Below are 25,046 nucleotides of genomic sequence, written 5' to 3'. Positions count from 1 at the left end.
TCTCTAGCAACCTATAAGAGAAAAGAAAGGTTAGTATTGATAAACAAAATATAAAGAAATAAATTATATGCAATGAACTTAAGTTAAGGCAATCAAAGTAACATGAAATCTAATGACATGCAATACATCACATGAAACTTTCATACCTGAGAGGCGCCTGCAGACGAAGTTCTCCTATCCCAAAAAAAACTACACAACTCATTACGGACAACGTCGAAAATTGCTTCATGTAAATAGTCACACATTGTGTCCTTAACGAGCTGGCGTACACCATCCCAAGAATTAGGTGGGTCAGTTGGATGCTTTGAGTTGATGCTGACGGGAGAACTCTGTGAGCCGTGACTGGAAGAAGCAACGACTGGTGAGGTGTTCGTATTACTCTCAAACCCGAACACATGACCCTTTTTGGGTTCACCTGTTGCAGTCACCCGTGCTGCAGGATAAAAAGGTGGATCCTGAGTAGAGTCATCGCCATATCGCTCTATCATCTGTTGCTCATATGACTCCTATAAAGTAATGATTATAGTGTAAATTAATAATTAATAATTAAGAATTACAATATTTATGATAACTTGTATATTATAATATTTATTAATACAATAAATACATATCGTTGTCGTTCTCACTTTCTCTGATACGAACTCTCTCGTGGTCTTACGTTTATGTGTTTCAACAAACGCATCCTTGTATGGCACAATGTCTCCATTTTTCACTTCCTGTAAAGTTAAATGATAAAAGAATTTTTTAACAGGTTTACAACAATACTTATAAAATTGACAATATATAGATTGATGAGTTACCATTTTCTTCAGGTGACTCCCAAAAGTCCTAGATTCACCTGTGTGTAGATGGGCATCAAGCATTTTCACTCAGTTTTGTGCAGCCTTCGCTGAGCGATTTCGAAATTCATACCCCGCTCACTTGTCACATATTGCAACCCAAACATCTGACCTGATAGTAGGAGGTTCATGACCCTTCTACTGCAATGGATCATCTATCCCGCCAGATGTTTTTCTTGTTGCAGTCTTCATATTGTGCAACATGTCTGCAAATCAATTGGCAGCCACCTTTTGTCACACCTTCTTCGCATCCTACTCCTCCATCGTAGTCGCAAAGCGATTCAAAGCCTATAAATATTTTCAGAAAGTTAGTAGACATGACTATAATAAAAAATTAAATATAAAGCACATTAACTATGAGAAACGATTGTATACCATGAATGAAGACTATAATCTGTCCAACACCTCCTTCGGGTACTCTTTTCATTCAGCGACCGGTTCTGGTAGATATTGAACTAGTGAATTCCTAATCTCTCGTATTACTTCTTGTGACTCGAACCTCGCACTGCACATGAATTGGTACACATTAACTATCAGTATACAATATTTATAAGATAAGTAAAAATAAAATACTTACGGTCGATTATCGATATACACTATTTGAATGAGTCTTCTTGTGTCAGACTGAGAAGACTCTGCATCTAGCATTGTCTTATGACTTGTATGAACAACTGATGTAGGTGGGTCATGTGCAGGCGAAACATCATCTGTAGAAAAATGAGTTAGAAATTCACAGAACGCGCATTTAAAGTAACCAAGTATATTGACACTTGTTGTTGCAAATTCAATAAAACTTTCAACACCATCCATATATTTAAGTGATACTTCATTGTCAATTATCCTACGGTATATTCATTCACTTTTGTCATATGATGTTATGAATATTATCCTAACCAGTTTAAAGAGAATCATCAGAATGCTATGATGAAGAAAATATCAAATTTATCATGCATTCGTGGTAGATGTAATGATTTGATATATCACACACACATTATATATATATATATATAATATCATACAATCACAAGAACTATGATGCATGCATTGATATAACTTAATATTTTCATGTGCAAACTATTCATAACACGATACATTCATTTGAAGTATGTTTTCATGATACAATTTCACATGAAAATCATAAACAAATTGAAAGTAACTTCATGCAAGTATGGATACAATCACATCAAACATTGCAATACATTCAAATCATTCATATCAAAACAATGTCAAACATGTACCTGCAACAAACACACTCTAATATCCCGCTAACTAATGCCATGCCTAGCATGGAATCCATACTCTAAAAATAAAAACACTTCTATTTTCATACATTAAAATCATGCTCAGCATGATCTTCGAACTCCATCAAAGCAGTCCTAGATATTCACAACTAAATGAGTGTGTGAACAGAAAAGTGTTGCATCCAATAAATTAAATAACATGTGATGTGCTTGCATCACTTACTCACCACGGGTATTTACCCGATTTGCAGTTTTCAAAGTCCTCGTGCAGTTTTCCCCTACCATGTGAGGTTGTAACGCGCTCGAGTGTTTATGAGTGTAAATGGTACGGGGCTCGGGCCGCAGAGTCAAAAGGTGGATGTTGCGTAAAACTGCAAAAGTGTGAAGACTTAGAAGGTTGTAGCCATACTAAAGAACAGAAAGTAAAACAGGTATGACCCTTGTTCGCCATTCTACTGTTGACCTCCCGGCAACCACAGAGAGAGAGGGGGCAGGGAGCCATCGGCCTAGATTTGCTAGGAGGGAGGGTGCCGAGCAACCCCTCCCCCCCCCCCCCTCCCACTCTGCTCTTTTTTCCCTGTCGACCTAGTGCGGCAGCTGAAGCCGCAACCCACCCCCTTCTGCCTCATGTTTTTTTCAGCCAAGAGGAAGTGTCGCCTGACTCTTCCCCTCCTTCACTTTGTGTGAACATAGTGGTCAGACGCCATTGTCCCTTCTCACAGGAGCCCCTCACCTCTCATCCCCCTAATTTTTCTTCCTCCCTGATTTATGGCAGACCCACTTGTCGTGGGTCATGCATGTCCCCTGAGTCACCCTACCAAGCTGAGCTCGGTTTGAACCGAGCCCAGCCTGGTTCGCTTAGCTGAAGGGCTTAGTCCCTTCTGAGATGGGGCCCTCCGGCAACCACAGAGAGAGAGGCGGCCATCGACCTCCCGGCAACCACAGAGAGAGGGGAGGGCACGGTAGGGGTTGTCGGCCCTCCGGCAACCCAAAAGAGAGAGAGAGAGAGGGGCAGGAGATGCGGCAGGGGTCGACAAAAGGAAAAAGAAAAGAAAAGAAGAAGAAGAATAAGAAGATAGAGGGGCGGGGGGTCACTTGCGATTGTCAGATGGGAGGTCGCGGGGCAGCGGGCGGGCGGGTGACGGGAGCTCGACGGGCGGCGGGAGGGCGACAACAGAAAAAGAAAGGGAAAAGGGGCTCGCATTAGGGATTTACGAGAAATTTAGTGACGAATTAACGACAGCCAAATTTCATCCCATACTCTGTCGCAACTTTGCGATGGAGTAGAAAAAAAAAATTTCTGTTGCTGAGCCGTCGCATATTTGCGATGGATTTTGAGACGAAATTTGGCCATCGCTAACTCGCGACGGATTCACGACGGCATGTTTTCTGTCACTAATTCCACAAATAATTTGAATGTTAGCGATGGATATTTTCTCTTGCTAATCCATCGCAAATAGGCAACGAAAAAAATCTGTCGCAAATGGGCGACGAAAAAAATCTGTCGCAAATATCCGTCGGTAATTGGAGTTTTTCTTGTAGTGATCAGATCAAGCAAGTGTAAACACAAATTTTCAATGGTTAACAAGTGAATGATCTCTCCAATGTCAAGCAATTCATGGTGGTTTCTAAGGGTATGTTTGATGGTTTGTCCAGGGTTGGACGAAATGAACAAAAAAGACAAAACAAAACATTGGTTCTTTTTGTTCCGTAACAACTGTTTCAAGTCCAATGTTTGTTTGGACTGTACTCAGATGCTATGTTCCAAATGTCCGTTGTTTGATGATAAACAACTTAGACAGTCATGGATAATGGGTTGAATTACTTCATTTTGGATTGTATGACCCGATCAGTCCACCATTTTATATGTTTTAAGAAGTTTATTATGTTTTTTTGCTTGGATATGGATCCAATTAAGAAATTATATCTAAAATCATGAATTTTTGCCCTGAATATGGATTTGAAATTGGATTTTTGCTCCAAATATGGATCTCGATTTGGATTTTTGCCTCGACTATAAATTTTTATCATAATATGGATTTTTGCCCTGAATATGGATTTCAAATTGGATTTTTGATCAGAATATGAATTTTTTCCCTGAATATGGATCTCGAGCTGGATATTTACCCCGAATATGAATTTTTGCCTCGAATATAGATATCAAATTAGAATTTTGCCATGAATATGAATCTCTAATTGGATTTTGTCCCAAATATGAATTTTTGACCCGAATATGGATATCAAATTGTGGTGATCTGATTATGTATATCAAATTGTACAAGACTCTCTCTCTCTCTCTCTCAACGTGATACTAACACATTAAAAACACATTTTCATCTTTTTAATATTGTTAATATTATCCATAAGTTTGTATATTTTTTACTATTTTATATATATTGATATTCTCTCAATATGTTCTCCATATAACTAAAATTTAAAATTATCGCAAGACTTTTCTCACTTCTAACACTTGAAATTTGCTCCATCAGAATAAGTGGTGATCATGAATACCGGTATTGTGGGCGTAAGAAGGCAAAATGGATTATTTTAGATTTTACCAATGCTTATTGGCTAAAACCCAAACATAAAATATTGTAATTTATCACAATATTTTCAAGGGCTGATATAATACCCCAAAAAACATGATGTTTTCAAAATATCACATTTTTTTCTAAAAGGCAAGACCCTTACCAAATATCACATTTTCATCATATACTAACACAACAAAAATAGTTTTCAAGTATTTTCATATTATCTATATTTTTTGAATTTATATGCATATATACCAATCCTAAGAACCAAACACTATTATTCACTTAAACCACTTATGTTCCACTATTATATCCCATTAATCAGACATCATACATTGATGCCAGAAGCAAGGACAATGAATACGGCACGAGGGAAAGCTCTTCAAAAATTCAGGTAAAGCTATCAAGACTCACCCAAGACTGAACCAATAGTATTATGGTTTGGATTCAGGATTTACTAACATAGGTCTGATTAGCTAATCAAGTCAAATCCACAAGATATCCGTTTAGAAGGGAAGGTGCAATAATACAACTACTCATGTATCCCCCTGTTCTTTGTGCTTTCTCTGAAACTACGTCGAATAAAACCATATAAGGAAATATCAATAACTGCACGACATTTTTTCTTCTGTACAACATATGCTACTACAAGCATGTATCAAAGCCACAAAAAAAAAATGAAAATATCATACAAAGACCACCACATGAAATAGCAGATCTGGCAGACAAACTATAACAGTTCATATGCGTTATCTAATCAATATGTGCAAACGAAAGGGGGACTGAAAGGGGTAAACATGGAAGCACATTATCCGTGAAATCAAGGGATCCAAGGTTTCCTTCTTTTACAAGTCTTTGGACTCTCTCTTTCGAGATGTGTCCTAACCTTTGATGTCAAAGCAAATAGAATTGATCTTCTTTTAAAGCACATTTATTATCAATCATTATGTTCTCAACGGAGTGAGATTCTCGAATTTGGAATTTGGTTTTTAACTGATACAAACCATCACACATGTATGCAGAACCTACATTAATAGAAATTTTCTTAAAAATTAGCTTGAAATTTTAAAATTTAAAAATAAAACCAAACTTATCAAGTTTCGAAATTGAAATCAAGTTTCAACTATAGAATGAAATATAAAATATATCAACCAAATCCAAAATGAATCCTGATTCCAACACAACTCTACAGGTCCCAACATTCTTGACATGCGAACGCATCTTATTTTCTGAGAAGGTATTTTTTTCATGCTCTATTGGTTCTTTTTTGTTCAGAAATGCCTATAAAGAGTTGACAATGTGCAATATGCACTGTGACACCAAAATTGATCCACTAACTATGCAATGAAACATGAATCAAATTGCACTCATGAGAAACAAATAACTTATTACCTTTATTTTTTAGTCATTTTTTATGCTTCAAGCAATCCATCTTCTTATGCCCCTTCTTCTTGCAGAATAAATATTTATATAAGAGCCTTCTACCTTAGATTTGACTTTCGCCTCAGAGTTGGAACTCTTTTCAGAGGTTTTCTTCTTTTTCTTCCTTTGGCCCAGATCTTTGTTTTCCCTTATAAGAGACTATATGTGCACTCGGCACCCTCTCACCCTTCAGTCTCTCCTCTTATTCAAAATACTTGGTCAAGAGGTCATTAAAAGACTACTCATCTTTATGTATATTGTAAAAGATTTTGAATGATCCATATTCAGTAGGCAACGAGGTTAAAATCAGATGAACCAAGAAAGAATCAGAAATAGTGAACTTCATGTCATTCAGTTGAGATGCAATGTTCCTTATTTTCAAAATGTGTTGTCTGATGTGACTGTCACCAGTATATTTCATAGATACTAGTTTGGACATCAATGTACTGACCCTTACTTTATTAGAACTAACAAATTGAGCCTCAATGACAACTAAAAATTTCTTCACTATCCTATAGTGAGGAATGATGCCTCGAATGTTCTTAGCTACTCGAGATTATAAAAACAATTGGCTAAGTCTATTCGAGCGCTCCCACTTCTCAAAGACAACCTTTTGTTCCATTGTGCTCTACTCTATAAGAGCGGAAGGTTTGTCAGTCTTAAGGGCCAAATCTAGGTCTATATAATCGAGAGTGAACAATATTATTTCTTTTCAATCTAAAAAATTAGATTCGTCTAATAGGAAAATGTTACTAGAACCATCAATAAGAAAAGAACCTGATACAACAAGGAATAAAAGAAAAGTCTTTATTATTACTCAGACGAGACTTGTGATGCAAAAGGTAAAAATTAAGACCCTTTATTATTCACCTTTTCTAAGACAAACATAGTTGAACTATTATCGTTCCACTTTGATGGAAACGATAATATTCATAGCTGCTATGTTTCCTCAATTAACAAGGAATTGACTTTAGTTGGTGAAACTAGCAGATCATGTAACTAGAGGTAATTCAACATTGTACATTTGGGTACGAATATGCTTCATAGGCTGAAATACACATCTACTATTATACCCTGTATGAATTTGGAATACAACGACCTACCTTTAGGTAGAATCATTGTTTTATAAAGTCACACATAAATATAATAATGAATCTTAATACGGTCTAAAGAATTCTTAATCAACGCAACTCAGATCACTTTGGTGATTACATGAATCGGTCAATCAAGAACTTTTACCGAAAATATATTTGTATTATAGAGCATGCCCATGTACACATGCTAATGCATGCATATTCATAATAAAATATATATTATATTATCAAAAAACAAGTTTATGCTCTAACTTATATGCATAAACTAATTTTGATGATAAAATATCATCAATTTAGTCATAACTCATGCTTAAAAGCATTATGCATAACTTAACAAATATAAAACACATGAATTGACATGCATAAGTCATGCTTTCTTAATAATGAACACTTATAAGAAATGAAAGATAACAAAACATGCTCGTATGGGTAAAACTCAGGGTCCTGAAGCTGAAACCAGTCTTAAAACACCCTGAACCGGTCTGAAATGACCCCGAACCAGTCATCTAAGGGCCTGAACCAGTTCTGAACTTAATAAACTTGTGCAAAAACATGAACAAAGGCTCATAATACCCTATAATCGAATGAGAAAATCCTTATGTTTTTATAAATCCATGAAAATAGGGTCTCTATATCTCGAAACCGATGAAAAATTGAAAGGAACCGGTAAAAAATGGCTCTGAATCGGTCCTCAAAAGGGTCGTATTGGTCACTAATTCAGTTCAGGTGTAAACAGTGTTTGGACCTTATTATGGATCCTACCCTATTTAATTTAGATTTATATATATGTGGTTCATAACTGAAACTCGAATTGGATCTGAGCTATGATCCAAATACCGGTCTCATACCAGATCCAGATCCATTCCACAATAGGAACTAGATCAGATCAAAGAACCAGATCCAGATTAAACTTGGATCCAGTCCTAATAGGACCCAGGTTGGACCCAGTACAAACAAGACCCAGGCGCACCCGATCTGAATAGGACTCAGGGCAGAGCCAGTCCGAATAGGACCCGATCCATACAGGACCCGGATTTGACTCGGTCCATACAGGATACGGGTCGAACCCAGTCCATATAGGACTTGGGTCTTACCCGATCCATACAGGATCCGGGCTCTCCGGATCAAACCCAGACCCAGAAACCTAATGGGCCCGAGTTCAATCCTGGGTCAGGACCAACCCGATGTATCGACAGACCTGGTCCACCCAAATCGGGTCTGGATCGGGACTGCCACCAGGTCAGTATGCTCGATCCAACCCAATTCTAGTATAAAAACAAAAACCCGATGGTTTCTCCTTTCAATTTCTAAGAAAACCGAAAGCCATCAGGTTTTCTCAGAAACTGAACAACAACCCATGTCACCCCTCAGCAACCAACATCGATGGTCGACCGACGAATGTCATCCAATCGGCGAAAGAGAATGCCCCCCTTGTGCTTTTCGACGACGACAGCCAGATGACCGGCCATAGCAGAAGCTGAAGAGGGCAAATGCCCCTTCGGTGCATCTGGTGACAAGGGACGTCGCCAATGAGGCTATCAGTGAGGCGACTACCCCCTCGGCGAAAAGCAACTTTTGCTCCCTGACAATAATAGCCTGATGGTCGGCCAGAGCATAATCGACACTCAATCGCCTGACAAAACCCAACGAAGAACCCAACTGACGCATGGGTTTTGGGGTTTCGACCAGCATGGTGATCCGGCGATCAATCTCCGCTGCCAGCGGCGCCAGCAAGACCGCATCGGTAGGTAATTGTGCCTGACCCCTGTTTTTTTTTGTTTTTTAAACCGAACCCCTTTGGTTCCCAGAGAAACCGAAGAGCATCAAGCCGACCTGTGGTTTCCACCAGTGTCGTCGTCGGTAGTAGAATGGATATACGCACATGCTGGCCCCGATTCTGCTACCTACCATCTATGTCACCAGTGACCGCTACCATTGGCGGTGCGGGAAGGTGACAGCAGGCCCGAGTCTGCATCAACATTGAAAATTGGATACGCCGACATTGACGAGCATAAACTAAACGCCTCCAACGAACCCGCACGCACAGCAAAATTGCATGATGCATGGGCCCATATCTCAATGTTGGTGTATTTGCAGAATTAAACTGGAATGCAAATACATACCAGTAGACGCCATGGATACGACGTGTGGGTGCTCAGCGTTCTCCTCAACCTATTGATGCTTAGGCCTTAGTCGATGGTGAGCATGACCTTGAACCCAAACTGAGATTTCAAGAAGGTGAGCAATAAGCTATCTTTGTGGCTGTTGGCTGCACTAATCACACAGTTTAGCCTTTGATTACTGAACGTGGTCTCTCCGTAACCTCCACCCCAGTAATACCCATTAACAGTCCACTAACCAAAGTATCAAACCGGGTCACCCTATAAGTTGAACCCAGACCCAAAATGTCCAACAATGGCCTCTATGCAAGATCAGCCATCTGCACCATACACCAACTATCCTTTTGTTCTGCAGCCTCCATTTAAGATGTGCAGTACTAAAAAATTCTTTTTCTTCTTTTTGTGTGTGAGAGAGAGAGAGTAACCGACTGCACCTGGGAAACATCATGCTTAGCTTCTCCATACCCTTAACTTACTTTTCATAGGAATCAATTATCGTGAAACAGTTTTCCAATCATTAGTGGCTATACCCCCAATCTTGTATCTATACTTATTCTTATATGATGCCAAAAATTTGACACCAAAAATGAGGAAACGGAGAAGATCCGCATTGAATAGTGAAAAAGTGAACTGTAAAAGCTAGGTGTCATTAACTCATATATGTGCCCGTATAAAGTGAAATTAATAAGAATGCAGTACCCGATAATCTAAAAAGATCACGGAAGAGTTTCCGACTGTTGCAGCGCTAGAGCCTACGAAATCCCTCTTTCCCAAGGCGAACGCCGTTCCCTCCATTCGATAATCCCATGTTATTATCATCATGTACTAAATCACTCCACCACCCCGTATTCCGCGACGTGGTGGGGCACGATTTCCTTTCGATCGTTATCAAATATCTAGTAGACCTTCAATCCTTTCGATTTCCTCTCTGCATGGTTCTCTGCTCACCGCCATCCTTCAATCTGCAACATTCTTGACGCAGGACAAGACGATGCGGAAAAGATAGCAAAAAGTTGGAATTCTCTCTCTACCATCGTTATCACAACTAAAACAAATCGATGACAACTCGTACCGCTTAACTAAAAGGATTAGACCAAACAAGCATCTCTTAATTGCTGCTGATTGAATCCACCACAACATCTAACGGTTTGGATGGCATAGAAAGGGGAGAAAACAAAAAAAAATGGGTACCGCCTTTTTGGGAGGTAGCGTTAAATTTGTTTTCTGTTTGAGGTAGTAACTAGCAACCACCTCTCTGACACCTTAGAAAGCCACTTCACAGAGACAGATGGAGATGTTTGGAATTTGGATACAGAAAGAGACGTCTAGAGATGTGTGATTTAACCACTAAAACCGTGTGTTAGAAATATATACCCAAGGAGAGAGAGAGAGAGAGAGAGAGGGTGGCGTGTGAAGTTGGGGTTGGTCAGATGTAAAACATAGCAAGAAAAGCACCACACGCCAAGAGAGGCCCAGCTGTGATTTCAGGTCTCTTGGGGAAACCTAGCTGGTGATGTGGGGTTGAGGTCTTCGCTGCTTTTGGAGGTGAGACTGTGTTGTTATATCATATATCCATATATGTTACCGATTTATCATTGTTGGGTCATGATTTTCATACTCTCTTTTCTGTTTTCTTTTTATTTTTTCTGAGGAGATTTTTTTTTCTGAAGAGATCTGTTTTCTTTTTATACTCCCCATCTTGGGCGCGTGGACCAATGCGGCAGATCGCATAGGTTTCGTGGGTATTCTTCAGATATCATGCTTGTTCCATCAGCCAAACGTGTATATATATTATGGTTAATTAAGGTGGCATCAGTATGCCAACTCTTATTAAGAGCACTCTTTTTCAAGACTTCTTTTTGGCTCCATATTGCCTTGTCTTCTTTCGTTCCTCGTTATTATAAAGAAGATTGGAGCTAGAGTTAACCAACCGAAACTCTCTATTCGTTCACTTTTCTTATTCATGGACCGAGGCTGCTGCTTTTACGTTCTTCTCTATTTTGTGGCTCTCTTCATACTCTCCGATTCGGCTCTGTTGAAGTTCTCTGTTGAGGGTGATTCCACTCTCTCAAAACCTCTCACTTTTCCAAGTCTTCCTTTTTTTTCCCTTAACTCTTCGTCTGAGTATGCTTTCGCTCGTCTTCCTTTTCAGGTAAATCAGCGTCCAAACTGCTCCAGGATCCTAAGGTGATGACTAGAGATTATTACGGATATCTGAACATCATCTCTTTGTTACTTTTCTCATTTTTTTCTCTCTTCTTCTCGGGATTCTGTTTTTCTGTTTTTTTTTAATGATGTGTTATATGTCGTCTCATTTCGCCTATACATGTACTGCAGGTGGAAGCTGCCGAGGAAGCGAGCAAGATCGTTTATGGAGGAGGAATGGTGATAGGTTCAAGGCCTCCTAGGTGCCAGAAGAGGTGTGCTTCTTGTGTGAACTGCGAAGCTATACAGGTGCCGGCTACCCCTCAATACAAGAACGGAAATAGGCACACCGTGGTCTCTTCCACAAGTGCAATAGCCGGTGACACGTCCAACTACAAGCCCATGAGCTGGAAATGCAAATGTGGGGACGCCATCTATAACCCATAGCGACACTGCAATTCTTTCTTTCCTCTCGTGTTAAGATTATATATATATATATATATAAAGAATTAAAAGTTTATGTAGATTTCTGTGGAATTGTTGCCGATACAAATTGCATATGACTATGAAACTATCCTCTTTACAATGCGCAGAGATTTAATAATGAGAATTGCATGTAAAATATACTCTTGAGCATGTTGGTGGGGCTAAGGAGTGAATGGTGATGCAGTACGTGTGGTCTGCATCGCGATCTGCAACCTTTTTGAATCGGGAATAGGCAACTGAAGCTAGGGGTATGTGTGCATCTTCGTGTGGTTGCAGAGAATTAGCAGATGGCAGCGCCAACGATGCTTTCAGAGATTTAGAAAACCGATTCACTTTATTTATTTGAATTATCTGACACGCTATGACGCTTTTCTTGCTCCTCTATCTTTTCATATATATTGCCCGTATATATCGTTAGGCTTCTTCTCCAAAAAAGTGTCACCAGATTCTTTTTGTCCGAGTGTTTTCATGCAAGCAACCGTAGGCTGCAGAATATTAGCATTCCCAACCTAGTTGACTCATCCAAATCGAACCATCATTTATTTTGAGTCAACTGAGCTCCGTTCCAAGTTCAAATGAGTCCGTGCAAGCAGGATTCAAGACCCACATACCCTCAATGGTAGAGGGGTTAAACTTGGACAGAGTCTACCCCACAAAAAAAAGGCAGGTTCTTTCTTCTAGCTAGGCTTGAATGATTTTGGGTTTGGACACGTTCAAACCACAAGGTCGTTGACAACTCCCTTCACTTGGTTGAATGTTATTGGGTAATTTTTGCATAAGTTAGGTCATATAAGGTTTTTATCGGGGCAAAACTTCTACAAAATTAAGACGGGGATCAAAATCGATGAAATTTTTTTATTCATACAATAGCAAGGTCACATAGCTGTAGGCTAGCGTCCCAAAGTGTTCTGGACTTGCACCGTGTCTTGCTTAGTCGTTAGGAGCATGAGTGGCACGTGGAGGTGGACATCAGGACATCCTGGTCCGATGTGACCCGACTAGGTGCACATTTCTGATCTGACTCTTACGTGGGTAAGATTGGGACTGGGTCATGTCGTTCTCAAGTTTTACCGGGAGGCCCGTATATATGGACATCCAGGCTGGGCTTGAGTTGCCCTATTGATCTCTTCTTTTCCTTTTTTCTCATCCAAGATCTGAGCCCAGCCGGATTTTGTTCGAGCCAGGTCAGGCCCCCGTCTTATCGAGTTTCAGGTTAGGACCCGAAGGCCCCTTGGGCACATGACCCGATGTCCATCATTGGTTTTCAGCCAATGTTTTGTTCTGTCATGCCCACCTATCCAGTTCCAGCTAGGATATTCCTTGCTGTTCAATAATCACATATCACAATGGATGCACGTTATATAAGCAGTGAATCCAGAAAACCCTTTAGGGGGTGTTTCATTCACCGATAGCCATTGACAAGGACACCATGTCCGGTCTTGTCTTGTCCACGAATAGCCTTGGACAAGGATACCCAATGACATTTTCTTTTTTAAGGTGTCCTATCTTTCCCTGTTCCAGGGGGAAGGGTAGAACTCACTTGGACACCAAAACGTATCTCAAAGGAATACGCTGGACATGGTGTCCTGGGTATCCGTACATCCAGCGTTTGATTGGGCGCGTGAACCCCACCTGATAGGCACCCCGCACATTCAAACACCCCTTATATAGTGTTAGTATTTGGTGATTACACCTTGAGGGATTGCCTTATGTGAGAAAATCATAGTTTAGTAAGATTTTTATCCCTCAGAGATCAACCAGGCCCTGCCAGACTACAAGTTGACCCACTGCTTTTGTATGGAGTGATCAGCTTGTAAAGCTCGTCTCATAACGAGCTTGGGCTCAGTTTCAGCGTGTGACAAGCTCACGAGATAAGCCGAGCAGGGGTGCACCCTTAACGTGCCGGCCCTGAACAGCCCAAGCTCCGTCCATTTTACCAGCCCTAGTGCCAGGTGACTGAATGAAAATGGTCCACTCAGCCAAGTGCAGGACCTAGTTAGGTTTTCAGATAGTCCGAGGAGTGGTTAAATTCTCAATCAACATAGAAGGCCTTTAGGTTGGATCCCCCTAACTAAAGGGGTGTTTCACTGCACCCACTTGTCCTGATAAACCGGATAATTAAGCTAAGAAATGAGACCCGAAGGGTTAGCATAGTTGGAACGGGCCTCGGCTGTCATTCGGGCAGTCAGGGTTCAATTCCCGTGGGCGTTATTCCCCTTGCATAAGCCGAAGCTAGTGGCTCACTGGGGTCGAGGGGTGCGCCCGGGTTTACACCCCTCGGGGGTGGTTTCCCTGTCTGCATGGAAAAATATAGGAAGGGTAGGAGATGGAGGGTGGTTTACTTTAATAGGACAATGCTTAGGAAACAACGTAAGATATAGGAAGGGTAGGAGATGGAGGGTGGTTTACTTTAATAGGATAATGCAGTAAATTTATTTGATGGAAAGACGTTTCAAAGGAAAGAGAAAAGGAAACCTTTTCACAAGGGAGTTGGAGAAGATTAGTTTGAGAGAGAGACGTTTTGGGAATGTGAATCATTGGAGATATTTTAATACAACTTAATAGGTAAATTTTAATGAGAGTCATCATTAGAGATTTGAATTGCTATCATGAAATCGTATCATGAGTTTTTGTAACTGTTCATTTTATTAAAAAAATTACCAAATGTCATGTAACACAGATTTTATTGAAAATAAATCTGATCATGCCCAAAGAATTTTTTGATTCTATGCCAAAAGCATAACATAAAGATGTCATTTCAAAAAAAATTCTAAAGAGAACTTTTTGGCCACTCGTACCCCTGCTTCTGCATTTATAAACTTTACAACCATCCATCGTGACATTTCTCATCGTCCATCTTGAGAAATATTGAGAGGGATGGTCAGCAGTAGTGGAGCTGTATGCTAAGCATGAAGCACTGCTGCATAAAAAATGGCCTTTTTTTTATAATATTTAGGGTAGGAAAAAAACAGTTGAAAGGCATCACGTGCAGGATACAAGTGAGGAAGATCAACCCAATGAGCCAAGTGGGCTGCGCCCATTTCTCGTCAGGTCTGCAACTGACAAACAAGGTCGGCAGACAGAGGGGAAGTTGACCCCATTGGGCAGACCCAGTCAGGCGTAGGACAAGATGCATATGGCCTAAAACCAGAGCTGGGGGACCTCTCTCTCTCTCTCTCTCTCTCTCTCTCTCTCTCTCTCTCTCAGATGCTGCTAGCATGTCCATTTTGAGAGCCCATGTCCCTCAATATTTGCCAACTTGGTGACCCGAATGGTCATCATGAGGAAACGATTACGAGCTAGAGATTCCTTCATCCAAATGGCAAACTCGCTCCATCACGCTGATAAGCAAGACAGCTGAACTGCTGAAGCAGAGCATGGGAAATAGAGAATACCCCTTGCACTAGAAAAGAAAAGGAGCAAAATGCCATTGTCCCATTTTTCCTTTAACGTGGTAGGCCTTTTGAAAGAGAAAAAAGGCAATCTAGGACATTTATCCCCACAGTTTCACCCTTTTCCCACTTCCCCGCTTCCCATTGGTTTTCTCACTCGAGATACGAAAGATTAGAATAATCTCCACCAGATTACAGTTTCAAAATAATGGTACATGCCCATATACAACTTTTCTTAGTACCATTATTCAAAAGCTAGGAATATCAAGCTTCAATAATGCCTCCCTATGCCCGTCATCAAATCTGAAGGGGAGAGCTAATGAGTTGCCTGATTGTTTGCCTTGGGTTGCCTGAGCCTTTCCCATACTAATAAAAAACAAAGTGCACTCATGAGTCCTAACTTTCTTAGGGAGTGGATTCACCATTTATCCATAAATGGGGATATTTAAGATGCTCCATTGTGCTTTATTTATTACTTCCCAACTTGTCCCAGTTTTCAGAATATTGCTTGCATCCAAATACGCCCTTGGGGTGAAGAATCACGTAGAATACAAGGTGATTAAGGTGTGAAGTATTTCATGGGATTGAAAAAGGTGACACAATCAGATGGCATACAATTATGCTTTACTTGGTCCGTAAGATTGCATAACCAAGAGGAAGAACAGAAGCGGTGGGTTTAGATCTCAACCCATAACAGTTCGTAATGATAGGAATCAACACTTGATTGGCAGGATACAACCAACTAACCAATACTCCCAAAATGCTTCAAGTAATGGGACCAAATACTCACAAGCTCTCTTATTACACTAGCGATCATCCAAACGTGTTCATTTCTCTCATAATGCACAAGTTGGGCAGGAAGCTGAAGAACAGTCAGTATTGGTACAATCATAACCACACCCAATCTCAGACTAAGCCCCTTCTCATTTGAACTTGTATTCAACTGAAAAACAATTTCATCATTAAATGAAAACTGAAGACAACTGAACCGACCCAATTCCAATGAGCACCTATCCCTTATTACCGTACCCAGATTTATAAGTAAACCAGTACGATTTGATTCTGATGTCTATTGTGTTTGGTATTCTTTGACTTCGATAAGATTTTGGTTGACTTCAGACTTCAAAACCCCACATAAAATTGTACAGTTAAACTAATATGGTGTCATTCAGTTTAACGGTGCAAGGGGTATTTACCGTTAATATGAAACCTGCAGTGAATTTCCCCAAGATGTGCATCTCACATTAAGGTGTAGCATTCTTCTACTCAGTCTTCATCATTGCTTTATGTGATTAATACTTTTCGAACCTGATGACTACAGAAACTGAAGCATGGTGTTTTAAAAGTAGCTTGGTAGCAGCGAGAGAGGAAACTAGTTATAGAAGTACACGGATGGGAACTGGAGAATCTTATACTGACAGTGAAAGTTGCTGGAAGAGGATACATTATAGCGTATTAGACAAGGGAATGAAAAAAGATGAGATATTTGGACAAGCACAGGCAAAGCAACACCGAAATTTCAATTTAATAAATAGATGAGAGGCATAGTGACCAAAAGTTTTGAGCGAGAATGGCCTACTGGAGAACCGAAAACCACATAGCATACAGCAACCCTTTGGACCAAAAAACCTTTCAACATCATGTGCAAAGGAAAAGCCGAATATAAGAATCCATCACAATAAGCACCTCTATGATGTTCCAAGTTAAGGATAAACAGTGTTCAAAAAAACAAGTGATATGGTGTGGGTCGTGGGTCCATGCGCAGAAACATTACTGATACTTTTTTAGAACAATCTAAGTATGGTTCCATGATGTTCATTCATTACATTTTTTTATTTGAACTATAACTAGGTTTTTACTCATAATACTAAGATTGCTAGCAAGAACAAACTGTTATTGACAATAGCAACATAATCAAGTACATTGCAAACGAAGAAACTCCTACACCAAACACAGACTGTATTATAGTGCAAAATATTACTGTGATTCATGCTCATAAAACATGTACCATATTGAAATGTCAGTAGAAAGAAAAAAAGGCATCAAAAGAGGAAAAGAACTTTGAAATACAAGTCAAAAGAAAATTCATGACAAATTAGTCTTTCCTTCCCAAAGAATACCACCCACACGTGATTCAATCTCTTGCCTTTGGTTTACCCTATCCTGTTTTTGGTTTTTGGGTTTCCCTGGTTAGCAAAGACAGGATTTGTCATGCTCGTCCAGATTAACCAGAAAAGTCAACTGCAGTGCATAAATATCGTTTTCCTTTGTTTTTACTAGGCCCACCTTTTCTATAAGGTTCCGTGATAGGGTTCTCTTATCATGCTCATCTAAATTAACCAGAAAACACTTCAACTGCAAAATGTCTATGATTAGGAAAAAAGCTAATGAAGACTACTTTTTTTTAATCTCAATGAACAACGATCAGATAATGAAAATGATTTAGAGGAAGGTGAAGTTCCATCACAAATAACTGACCTATGGAAGAATTAAATGGCGAAAGGTCAAATTGACCTCCTTATTTTTTATATACAACCATTAGCACATAGGAGCATACTGTCAGAAGTTTTGCAGCTGAGAAGCTTGACCCAAGGAAATCCACTTCTCGAGATATACTTCACAATATTGTTAGATTCTGATATCAAAAACCAGAATCCGAAATTCTAAAAAACATGGTTTATCTCAGGAACCGACATCCTAAACTTTCATGGGAAACAAAAAGGTCAGCAGATGATCATCTCCAGAAAAAAAATATTTTTAGTGTAAATTAGTGGATTTTTTTAATTACAAAATTCTCTCTAAAGTCTTCTACTTATGAACTCTTGCAAGTGATGCAAATGGATGTTGACCATTCACTTTTTTCATGACCCCACTTGGCAAAGCCTCTTCAAGGGCCACATTTCTACAAAGGGACTCATCACTGAATGATGTTTCAACAAAGGTACAAAACTTCTACTAAAACTACTAATATGTCCTGAGGTTACATATCCAACAACACCCCCTTGAAAAGTGAGATGACGTTTCATGTCTTGTTCATTCTCCCTATTGGCTATGCCTATAAATTGCACTTTCATCCCAAGAGATGTATTATCGATTTTTTTTTTTCGAATGGATTAGGGTTTTTCCACTTTACTCAAGGGGAAGTAAAGACCCTCCAAACAATGTCACATGGATATGACCATTTTGAATAAGTTTCTTATATTATTTGTATATCAACAGATATGGAACGGGAGTCAAAAGGAAATGCCCATGTGGCATAGCCTCCAAAAATGGGCTTAAGCCGCTTTAAGTGGGGAGCACACGGTATTCTTTTGTAAAAGGCGAAAAAATAGGTTGCACTGTGTTCATCACATGGCTGTGCTATTGGATTTATCATAACTACCAAAACTTTTGTCCTAGAGTTTCAGCCAACTGAATTCTAACTTCATATAATACAATCCACACTTTTGAGGTGTAAACAGTGCTTGTTACACAACAGGTAAGAATAGGAATATAAGACCTGATTCAACAGCCAATGAGGTATATCTATTCATTACATTAGAGCATTAACCTACAAACACATGAAAAAACACAATACAATCTGCTTTAACACTTTTAAAACCACAGGAAACTCCTGCTTCATCATAATAAAAGCCAAGACGTAACATGCATATCAATACCAATCACTTAAAATATGAAAATCATTCCTTTTGTGCCACCTTATTATGACTGGCCAGCCATCACACAATGTTGCATATGAATTTTCTTTGATCTTTAACCATTTATAACAAGAAGTTGTCCAAGCATTATTAGATTAGCCAATGCATTTACATCAGGTAATATAGTCACTGCTTTTGCATACCTAGAGATAATCAATTTTTCATTCTAATATACCCAGTGTTCTTTTTACTGCTTGCAATGACGCAAGCCAGAATTATTATGAATCCTACTTGCAAGTCATCTAATATAAGAAAGCTTAGATTTAGTGCACAACATTGTATGCATATTACTATAAATGACTTCAGCAGAAGTGATTTCCTCTCATCTCATGTTTTCCTTCACGATGCTTTAGATCCTTTTTCCACTACAGGTGATATTGGTCTACACCAAGGTTGTAAGTTTCGTATCGTTACCCACATCAGTCGGACCCAAAATAAGATGCGTATTGTATCGTATCGTAAAACATCATAATTTTTAATAAAAAATTTATAAAAATCCAAAAAATCATAAAAAAAAACTAGCAAAAATTCTAAAGAAATCATAACACATTAAACAATGATGAATTGCACAAAATACAACCATAAAATCACATATGAAACATTTATGTCTCTATGAGTTGCATAAGACATTATCAAACATCAACTATCTCACAAGAACAATACAAAATAATAAATATCTTGCAATTAACATGTCACAATACTCATACTTTCATATTATATAAACAAAATATTATGGTAATACATGGATCCCGTTCTTTTTTGGTTTGGATCAATCAAATTCATTTCTTCAAGTTTGGACCCGTGTGTATCTAGGTCGAGTATTTGGTTGGGTTTTAGACATGTTACTTTAGTTTGGGTTGTGTTTGAGATCAGATCCACACCGAACCCGATCCGCCCCTGAACTATTTAAGGGGGGGACTTAGCCCCATAATGAAGCATCTTGAACATTTTTGGGGAACTCCCATCTCTAAGATCACATTTTCTACTTTCCTCTTCCTTTCACATTTTTCGAGGGTATGAACCCACTGCCTTTGATCGTTGGGAACATGTTTATCCCTTCGATTGTGGCATCCACAGATTCTCGATCGTCACTATTAAGTTGTATGTATCTTAGTTGTCAAAGAAGGCGCCTAGGCACAGCTCCACCACCCGGGCGACCAGGTATGGGCGATGGGGCCTTATATGGATGCCTAGGCTTAAGTCCAAGACGGTCCACCTTTTGTTTTTTTTTTGTTGACTTAAACCAACTTATAAAAGGGAGACCTTTTCTCCCTTTTCACCCCTCTCGTGTCCCCTATCTCTCGATAGGGCAGAAGAATATAACGAAGAAGAAGAACAAGAAGACGCAGTGCTCTCACTCCCCCGTACAAGTACCTCTCTCTCTGATTTGTCTCTTGTGTGTCTCTCTCTCTCTTTTTTCTTTTGGGGTTTATCATAGGAAAAATCTTGTTCAGGGTTTTATTGTTTGGTTTTGTATGTTTAAAGCATTCTTTCTTGGTGATTTTTGGGTTTTTAGGATAAAAGCCCATTTGAGTTTTTATGGATTGCTTTTGTAGATCTTGAAAAGTCCATAATCTTATTTGGTTTCCCTTTTGATTTTTGTTGGTAATTATTTCTTGCAAGGTTATGGGTAGTAGGATTATTTTTTAGGGTATTGTTTATTTCTTGGTTGATTCCATAGATATGATGCTCTTTTTATTTATGGGTTTTTCATCTTTATTAGTAATGATGTTCTTTTTTGAGTTTTTTGTCTCTCTAAATATTGGTTTTTCTTTGTTGATCTGTTGCTTAAACGCATAATGTGGCTGTCATTTGATCTATAAGATTGGTTGTCTACTTTTTCTGTCAAATGTATAGTTTCTTCTTGGTCATTTCAATTATTATAATAGGTTATCCCAGAGTTACCAGTCGAGGAAGCAGGAGCGGGAAGCAAGGCACTTTCAAAAATTTAGGAAGCGGGGAAGCGTGGGACCACATAGAAGAAAATTACGAACCATCTCGGAAGCGAACCGGAGGCAACCTAGGAAGCGAACCGAAAGCGAGGGGGAAGCGAAAAAAATGGGGAAGCGAGGGGGAAGCATGGGGGAAGAGCGCTTCCCAAAAAAGGGGGACGCTTCCCCACGCATTTCGGAAGCGCGACATTTCGCGCTTCCGAAGCGCGTATCGGAGAAGTGTGCTTCCCCATACACCTAGGCACTTCCGGTAACTTTGGGTTATCCATTAGGTATACATTAGTACTTTTACTTTATTTAGTTCTTTTTGTCTTTTTCGGTTTTTACAGGGTTTATTTGGTCAAAGACCAAATAGAGCTCTTGGGTTCTTTTTAGACTAGTCAACATAGAGTTGACAACAGAGCTGTTGGAACAATCCAATAGCTCTATTTAAGACTAACTCTTGTGTATAAATAGGGGTGAACCCCCCTCTTGTTATTTAATGCTTCTCTTAAGCATTCATGCTCAATAAAATATATATTTTTATGTTCTTATGTTCCTCTTTTAAATTCTTTGTTGTCTTTAATGCACTTAGTGCTTGTGTAGTGTCTTTGTGCTCTTGTATTGTCCCTTAGTTGGACTTGTGGATGTGTATGTGCACTTTGTGTTTATGATCTTGTAAGCCCCTAGAGGCCCTTGTTTTGTATTTCCGCATATTTCATTACATAGTATAAGAGCCAAAAAATCTTTCTTAGCATTTTGCCTTTTGGGTCTTGAGATTCTTTGGTTCAAGTTCGTGCTTCGTGAAGGTTCGTGATCGTTGTGTGGTTTGAATTCAAGGAAAATCTTGACCCAATATGTATCTTAAATCTTCATTGTTACTTGAGTTATCTATCTCATGCATTATTCATGAAAAAACACTCATTTTTTTATCTTTGAAAAGTTATTGGTTATTTTTGTTAAAAACTAAGTCTTTAAATGTTTTTTTCAAGGTTTATAAAATTTGTTTGATCTTGTAAAATGGCATACGTGTATGCTTTTATGAGATCTAGATTGAATCTTAAATTTTTGAATTTGTTTTATATGTATTTATATGATCTAGTATTCTTAAGCATGTGTTGTTGGCATTTAGATGCTTTATTGGAACACTTCATGGTTATAAATGTCAAATCATGTTCGTATTTATTGTTATATTGAAATTTTTTTATTTTTGAAAAATGCTGAAATACTTTAAAATAATTTAAAATTTTTATTTAAAATGGTTTGGTATGTCATTCACAAGTATTATTATGTGAAGCATAAAATATTTTATGAAATACTAAAAAAAAATTGTGTGGTTAGAATCTTAGTGATCATAGATACTTTGTTATTTTTGAAAGTTGAATAAATATTTTTTTTATTGATACATGATCCTTGTGCATAAGGTATTGAGCATAAATTCTTCTTATGGGAGTTACTCACTTTTATGAATGTTCTTAAAATTATTAAAAGTAGCTATGTTATTGTTGGTCCGTTTGTGGCCCTTGTGATCATCCCTTGTGGATGGATAATTATGCGACGTATCATATGTTACTTTTCATATATATATCCTGCATTAGAGTAATATATCACTTGCATATACGCTTAAATGTGTTCTTATACATATCATATGTGATTCTTCATAGATCGTGTATAGGATACGTGGCTTTAAGTTATTAAGATTATTACATGTACATGAATGTTGATCTTTTTATGAGTATCCATGATTAGTTGTACTTGTGTATGCTCTTGGTTTCCTATATGGTTCTTTGAAAATCTTTATATATGTTTTGGCCCTCTTTAATGTTGTATGTCTTTGTTGTCTCATAGTAGACTTGCCTATATTGACCATGCATATGATTGCATCAATTGACATCTTGTTGTGCATATGACTGCACTATATTCATTATAAGGTTTCATCTACCTTTATTGGATTTGATTTGGACTTGTGTATGTGCATGTGCACTTTGTGTTTATAATCTTGAAAGCCCTTAGAGGCCTTTGTTTTGTATTTCGGCATATTTCATTACAAACGAGCGCATTAATGAGGGTCCAAGTCCTTCACGATTTAAAAAAAAAAAACTGTTAGGGACCAATCCTAAGATCATCGCCCTAACATTGGTATCAGAGCAACGAAACTCCTCACCAATTTAAGGAGGAGGCTGAACTAGCCATTAGCAATGAACACCTTTCGGTTGATCCTAATGAGGCATGCTCAAAGTTGGGAGGGTTACTTGATGTGCATATTGATATCCTCAATCGAAGGGGTGATCAACAGGTGGTATTTTGCGTTATTGAAGGTAAGGGCAGCCATCAGGTAAGGTGTTTACCTAGAGAAGCGGTATCAATAATGTATGAAGGAGGGTCTGATCTATCTATCCATAAACCAAAATCAAAAGGGCAGATATGCAGCTTCACAGGTTGTAGACAATTGAAGATATTTGATAGAGGTGGCAAGAAACCTGAAAAGTGGCATCCTGGTTGGGTTCATCGTTGGTGCACCGAACGAGATGGGTATTTATATTGGACATGTCACAGCTAATGCCTCTAGTTATCAAGGGCGTTCTCGACTTGGAGGTCGCCGCTCAGCCGCAACCATGACGCAAACTTGGAAAGAGGAGCAGATGAGTAGACAACCTACTCGTGATGGAGGTATTGATTCAAGGACCAGGAGCGGAGGGGACGAGGCGACTAAGGAGGTTGAGGACGAATTGCTACAACGTTACCCAAAATTCCGGTATTGAGGACAATGCGGTCTTTCAGGGGTGGGGAATTGTTACAGACCGCACTAGATCCCATTATTTTTTGGTTTGGATCGATCAGATCCATTTCTTATCGTTTGGACCCGTGTGTATCCGAATCGGATATTTGGTTGAGTTTTGGACTTGTTACTTTGGTTTGGATTCATCTTGAACCAATCTTTATTTGCTTTGGTTTGTATTAGATCAGATCAATACTGGACCCGATCCGCCCCAGGACTATTTAAGGGGCACTTAGCCCCAAAAAGAAGCATCTTGGACGTTTTTGGGGGAACTTCCCTCTCTGAGATCATGTTTAATCACTTTCTCCTTTCAAGTTTTTCTAGGGTACAATCATTGAGATTGAGGATCTCCCCTTGATTAAACCCACCGCCTCTAATCGTCGGCAACATGTTTCTCCCATCAATCGTGGCATCCGCAGTTTCTCGATCGTCATGAGTGCATCAATGAGGGCCCAGTCCCTTCACGATTTCCGAGAGAACTGTTAGGGCATCGATAGAACTGTTAGAGAATCGATCCCAATATCGATGCTCTAACATTGCACTTGATTTTCAATCATTTTCCACTCATTACTTGAGTATCCCATTGCCATGTCGGATCATTTGATGTCATCTTTGTTGGAGGTGTGGAGCCTAATTTCTACCTTGATATAAATCTCTAATTTTCGCGGATCCAACTTTGCAGTAAGTTGGCGGGAGTTTGCAGGGACAACGCCCTCGAGGCAGAATTTTTTTGGAGGGTAGCTTTGTAATTTTACTCATAATAAAGATGTTTTACCTAAACCAACTTCCTTGAGTGAAAAAATTGTGGAAATGCACTCTTACTTGAACAAACTGCAAAATCCTTCTCCCTTGAGCACGGAACGACCCCCAAATCGCTTTTATGAGTCCCAGGATGTGTGGATACCTCTCCAATAACTTCTACACAAATGAGAGAGTTGAACCTCAAGAGGTCTTTCAAACTCAAAACTGAAAATTACGATTCACCCCTTTTTTAAGTGCATCGACCATGTATCGTACTATACACTCCGTATTGTACGATACAAATATGATACACATTTGTATCATGATACAAGTGTGTATCGTATCAACATTTCTCATAATAACGATATGTATCTTACGATAAGGTATGATACATATAACATTGGTCTACATATGTCTATATGAATCCTTGCCCTGCAAGTTGAAGTGGGAGAAGTTGGATGAGACCATATATCCTCAAAACACAACTGAAATTCAATGAAAAAATAGCAGCATATTAAAAAATCATTGGATGAAGAGTCTATTCCAGTGTTGTGAAAAACGTTGAGGCGTAGCGAGGCGCTCCACCAAAATTTGGGGCGAGGCGTAAGCCTAAAAAAAAAATTGAAA

General features: G+C 39.0%; 1 non-coding gene across 1 annotated transcript; it reads right to left on the bottom strand.

Annotated features, from left to right (window-relative positions):
• Positions 1 to 18,511: 18,511 nt before the first annotated feature.
• LOC149841602 (U5 spliceosomal RNA) lies at positions 18,512 to 18,627 on the bottom strand. Its single transcript, XR_016431289.1, has one exon. It is a non-coding gene; the product is annotated as a U5 spliceosomal RNA (small nuclear RNA).
• Positions 18,628 to 25,046: the final 6,419 nt, after the last annotated feature.

This window comes from Nuphar pumila, chromosome 3, assembly GCF_984573655.1.
Source record: "Nuphar pumila chromosome 3, dmNupPumi1.hap1.1, whole genome shotgun sequence".
NCBI lineage: Eukaryota > Viridiplantae > Streptophyta > Magnoliopsida > Nymphaeales > Nymphaeaceae > Nuphar > Nuphar pumila.
The sequence above is the reverse complement of the archived record's forward strand: the minus strand, read 5'-3'. Positions and strand labels throughout refer to the sequence as shown.